The following is a 6,306-nucleotide window of genomic DNA, read 5'->3' as shown; positions in this document are numbered from 1 at the left end:
GCAAACTGAATAAGTCACAAAAGCAAGAAACCTTTTCATATACAGACGACAATTGTAACAAGGAAAATCTTTTAAAAAGCACTTCTCTGCATAAAAGACCCTTATCACACCCTTATTCATGTGATACGCAGACCGTATTCAGCTCTTTCTTTAAATTGATATATGTTGGTATTTGAACAGGTTTTCATCATATTTATTAAACTTATCATTTTGAGATATATCAATATTCTTGCTAAATATACTGAGCCAAAGTTAGCTTTAAAACTGTGAACAGCGTCGTTTAGGATAAACGTTTTGTCTACATTTCACTCGGCGTAGCACAATCAACAAAAGTGAAAGAAATTGACACTCTCGTCCAATCAGGTAGAGTGTTGCATAAATCTTCCATTTTGATAAATTATCTATAATACGTTATCAAGTAGTTTGATTTGCAAACTGAAGTCACGTGGCATAGGTAACGAATTCGTTCTTAGACGGCGTTCGCCGAAAAATCGTCCTAATATATACAGTGAATTGAAAGACATGAATAAATCTTTTGTATTATGAACAAATTAATTCTTAGTGGCATAAACAGTATAATGAATAGAGATTAAGATAAGATAAAATTATGTACAAGCGGTGAAAGAATAAATGTTATTTGTAATCCGCGCACTAAAACCCTAAAAGCTCTTTTGTGAAGCGTTGGATTACAGTTAGGAAATAATATTGTTATTATGTCACATATGTAATAACAGATATAGACTAAAGTAAACATAATAACACATGATATAAAAATGCGAACATTGCAAGGCTGTTACACTTATTGATAAGACATGAAGGGAGATAAAAATGAATAAGAAAGGGAAAAAACGAAATCAAATAAGAAAGAAGAAAAATATTTTTTTTGACAAAATTGTCATATGAATTATACATAACTAATTAGATAAGAAGAGAATAAAAATGAAAGCAGTGCCACTAAGTAAAGTAAGTTAAAAACACATCAAGAGAAGATTTGTAGTGAATAATGACTATATATCTTTATAAATGTATATAAGAATGTTTTTCGTGTTACAATGTCTGAGAACAGTTTACCCCTATGAATGATATTGTGGATGATGGTGGTCAGAGAAATGGAATGCACAAATCAGGAAATAAGGATACGAACGACCATAACAGCACCATTCCCCTGAGGCTATCTTACCCCTATTGCCAATACTTATATAAGCATTAAAAATGCCACCAGAAGTCACATTTTCCTCAGATATTGACATCAGCACATCTTAAGACAAACGTAATAAGTTTAACAATGTTTATCATTTTAATGCCAAGCCATTGACGTATATAACATAAATATAGTTTTATGTAAATTGATGTTTGTTTTCATGCTCCCACGCAATTAATGATAAGTTACGTAGGAAGTTTGTTATTAAGCTCCGCAATTATGGAGGAGCGGTGTAATAATATGCGCCACCACCTGTAGCGTGGTTACCGTGGTAATTCTAAACGAACGTCATGGTGAGTGCATTGCTATGTTGCAATAAACTTGTTCTCGTGTATGCTGCTAGAATCTGATGTGCGCACATAATTATGAAGGAACGTGGTTACGTCAATATTAGGCATGTATTGTATTGTAGGGTAATTTCCGCCTCTTGGATAGGCGCACCCACTGGAGAGGTATTTTTCTTTATATGAACTGTGCTCACTAAGTGCTATTATTTACAAATGCACACTACGTGTATGTACACAAGTGTCTGACATGTGCAGACTAGAAGAAGAGACAGATATTCAGATACAAGGGAATCCGGGCACCAGATCCTAGCTCTTTGAATAGACCCCTTAGTTCTTTAACGTGCCCGGTGTATAGCACCGATACACGCAAGGATTGCCTGGGTTTCTGACCAGTACACCTCTTGTTGGGTGGGAAACACTGAAAAGCGTTTCTGAAATTTCCCTAGGCCTCTGGATTCGAAAGCCGGCGTGCAAACCACTTAGCTAGTCCGTCCACCCATGAACACGCTAAATAGCTGGTCTTTATTATATATAAAATTGACAAATATCCAATTGCTGCAACACACATCAGGACCCATTTTAAATGTCTATATTTTACATTTTCTTGAAGAATATTTGCAGTGCTAAAAAAAAAATCAAAAGAAAAGTGAGGGTCATGTTTGACGCAAGAAAAACATTTTCAGTCAAACACCTAAACTGCAAAATCAGCTAAAAATGAGACCCCAAATTGTAATGGTGGTGTATGACCTAAGATTCGATAGCTTTCAATTCGTCATGAAAATGCTTCTTAACTATCAACCATAGATCTGTCAGGTGATTTAAGCAAAACATTGCAAAGAGAATTAGCAAAAAAAAAAAACAACACACACACACACACACACACACACACACACACAACAGAACTATTTGAACGCGCCATTTTCCTGTTTAGTGTCTGTATTTCACAATATCTAATGGATATTTCACGAGACAGAATTGTGTACATTTTGTATAAATACAGTCACCTTCCTATGTGTTAGTAAAGTACCAAATGTAGGGTTGTAGGAAATAGGGTACCTGTTGGTACTGTGTACCTTGTGGTGCGAAGCATGAAAGAACGCAAGAGTTTATTCGAAATTTTGGAAATAAGTTAGTTTTATTTAACATTAGAGAACAAATTTTAAAGCTAGAAAATAGACTTTGTTTATTTATCAAAAGAATCTGAGTGAAGTACAATTAAATTGCGGACTAAGCAACATAACAGCAGTAATACAGCTTACTTAAAACTTTAAAAGAATTCACACAATCCAATAGAAATATAATAGATAATAAAAGGCATGCAGTATTAAAACACAAATAAGAGCAATACTATCAAACAACTAAAATCTGTACACAAACCTAATTCTAAAGAACTAACTAAAGCGTAAGACATTTTATGACAACAAAGCAAAAATCAGTAAGCGGTTGTAAGATGCAAACTAAAAAAAACATGAGAAAACTTCTATGACTACTTCTTGTAGTCTACTGACAGGTAAGGTAGGCATATTTACCCAGTAAAGAAGGGTCTCGTAGTCTGACCCAAAATTATTTAAAAAATATACTTAAGTTTTTCTAAAGTTTATTTGAGTTCTCTTTGCTACAAAAATGCCATTCTACAGGACAATAATTGAAGTTTGGTCTTATAAAACATTTGTAGATAAATAACTTGTTATTTGCTTAATCTGTATCAGAAAATTAACTTACTGCTTTAATACAAATGTTGGTTACATGCTGATTAAAATTTAACGGGTCTATATCTCAAGAAGTTTAACATGACCATCACATTTAATATCTATACCAGCTACTGAAAAATAATAAATATTTTCCAAAACTTGTCAGCGAACTGTTGCTATAAATAGAAACTACTAATCTTACGCCAACATTAAATCGCCCCTATTGGATTTGACCTTTTGTTGCAATGGCAACATGAAGGAAAGATTCTCCCTGGAACTGGTTGTAAGATTTCAGAGTAATTTCATCAAAATGATTATTGTCCTGCGACACAGTCAAAATGTCAAAAATGAGTTCACCGGAATGATCCTCTGATAAGTACTCTGAAAGAAATTTGTTCCTAAAAAAGACATAGAGCATGTTTCTACAAGACTTCATCAGAATATTAGAATTTATTTGGACCCTGCCTTTTGGCAGGAGCACTAAAGTAACAATCACTCTGTCCATATCTGGACACCATGTTTGGATTTTGACTTTAACAAATCTTCACAAAATGACAGAGGATAGTACAAGAAAGTGCAGTGTGTAAGAATAACCCTGCTTACTTTTCGAATTATTTCTCTTTATTAGTTTGAGATGAATTTGGTTCAGGGAGAGCTATTGGTATAAGAGGATTTATACATCGTCCTATGTATGTTTTCCTTTGTCAACATTTTTACTCGCCCTCTTCGTCTCTGAAACTACCGGGCAGAAGTATACCAAACTTTGTCTGTAGCTCCAAGGCATGGACCTCTGTCAAGTTGAATGATTTTGCTTGGCCTCAGCTAAAAACAGAAAACATTTAACAACTGTTTTTCATGGACGAGTTGGATATTCGCGAAAATTGGTCTATAACATCCCTGTTTTATCCATTCTCAACTTTATTCAAATGATTTGCATTGGCTCCTTTGAGCAAGTACTGGGACTAAAAATATAAAAAAGTATTTAAATGCCTTCTACTCATGAACCACTTAATTGATCTTCTCTGAACTAAGATTAAGGACCTGTCTCATTTTCATCCAAATGGTTATGATTGGTCAATTTTAAGAGCTACGATGAGAAAAATTTCAAGATGGAGATTCACCAAATTCAGCCTGTAGCACCCTTGCAAGAACGTCTCATATGTTGTGTAAGTGGTTCTACTTTGCCCCTTTTAAGAGCCACCAGAACTAATTGGATCTTCACCAATGGTCTGTTCACAGCATCACTGTATATGATCCTGTCTCAACTTTGTTCAAATGGTAATGCTTGATCTCTTAGGAACATAATCAGTCTGCTCACTGGGATCAAGGTCAAAGACGATGTTACTAAAAATAGAAAATTGTTTCTGTCAATAAAGGAAGCTTACATGATTTCAGTTGTATTCTGAATTGTTTTGGTCAAGGACAAGTCCATTGTTACTAAAACAGAAAAATGTTTCTCACAATTACTTCTTTTAAGTATGAGGAAAGTATACCAAACCTGGGAAAAAATTATCTTTTGAAGAGACCAATGTTTTTATGTCATTTTGGGTAGCTTGGGTCAGGGTCATTGCTACTAAACATAGACAAAAGGACTTTGATCAATGATCAATGATTTAGTTAGGACTAAATGTGGTGTTGGAGACAAAAATTAAGTTCCATTTTAAGTTACTTTGGTCAAGGTCTAGGACAACACTACTGAAAAATAGAACAAAATATTTTGGCTAGTTGCTTCATTTCCAAATGAGACATAAAACTTTTCACTTAACTTGTTAGTTAGGTTTCATGCACAGAGACCGAGGTTCATTTACTTTTTGGATTGGCATGGGTGAAGGTTATTGTTACACATGTTCATGAAATATTAAATGTGTTTTACTCAATACACTTTATTAGGAATGAGGTACATCTTGATAAAATATGTTTGTCATTTCAGCTAGGATTGAGACAGTAGACCACACTGACGCCATACATTTTGAAAATATAGATGTTATTATAGACAGAATCTACTTTTTCAGGGATTAAACGTATGATGAGGGATGACAGAAATAGAAAAACCAGCAAGCAACATCTTATAAACTGTTGGCTTAACTTTGGAATAATTTCACAGAAATGTCTTTGCTAGACCCTCTCAAACTTTCTTGATTTGTCAAAAACATTGCTGCGGAGGGCAGGTCTAGTTTTCCCTGTGTTGCTGTATGGAAATCTTTTAAACTATTCTCTGAATCTGCAAGAAGGCATTGTCTGTCCGTCCGTCGGCATTTTCCGTTTCCGGACTCTGGACTCTTAAGTCACGTAGTATAATAGATATGGCTTTTAAACTTTAAACAATGACTTAGTAACATTAGAGGCAGATCCTTTAGTTTTTTGGTCTGTACCTTAAAGGTTAAGGTCACAGGGACCTGTATTAATTTTTTTCGTTTCCGGGCTCTAATTTAGAAAATATAACAGGTACAGCTTTCAAACTTTACTTGGTAACTCAGCGCCACTTGAAAAGGGTCCCGTCTGTGTTTTTGGATCAATATGTAATGGTTTTCGGACTTAATTATACCCAATGATTGAATGAATAAATACAATCAGAGAAAGATCCCGATCGATTTTGGGGTCAATGTAAAAGGGTCTGATTAGATCTCTGGTACTTTTTTCTGTTTCTGGGCTCAAAGTCAGAAAGATTAAAAAGTTATGGCTTTAAGTACCACTGTTGATTTTGGGGTGAGTGGCTCATCGAAGTCAGGTCACGGATAATCCCGTCCCAATTGTTTTTACCTTCAGTTTAGTTTAGTACATCTTACCCACAGCCTGCATAAACCCATTGCAGAAAATCCTTCCTCCTCTCGTATACCCGACTTTCGATTACTTTTTATACACCCGTCAGAAAGACGGGACGTATTATGGGAACGCCCTTGGCGGGCGATTGGGTGGGTTGGCGGGCTGCTTCCTCCAACTTTGTCCGGAGCATTTCTTTTTCATGCATAAAGGGATTTTGATGTAACTTGGCACAAATGTCTACCATTATGAGACGGAGGGTAATGCGCAAAAACCATGTCCCTAGTCTAAGGTCAAGGTCACACTAAGAGGTCAAAGCTCAAATAAAAGAATGAAATTTTCTTATATGGCCTTTTAGTGGGTTGAT

The sequence above is a fragment of the Mercenaria mercenaria genome, chromosome 8 (assembly GCF_021730395.1).
Source record: "Mercenaria mercenaria strain notata chromosome 8, MADL_Memer_1, whole genome shotgun sequence".
NCBI lineage: Eukaryota > Metazoa > Mollusca > Bivalvia > Venerida > Veneridae > Mercenaria > Mercenaria mercenaria.
Note: the sequence above shows the minus strand (reverse complement) of the source record.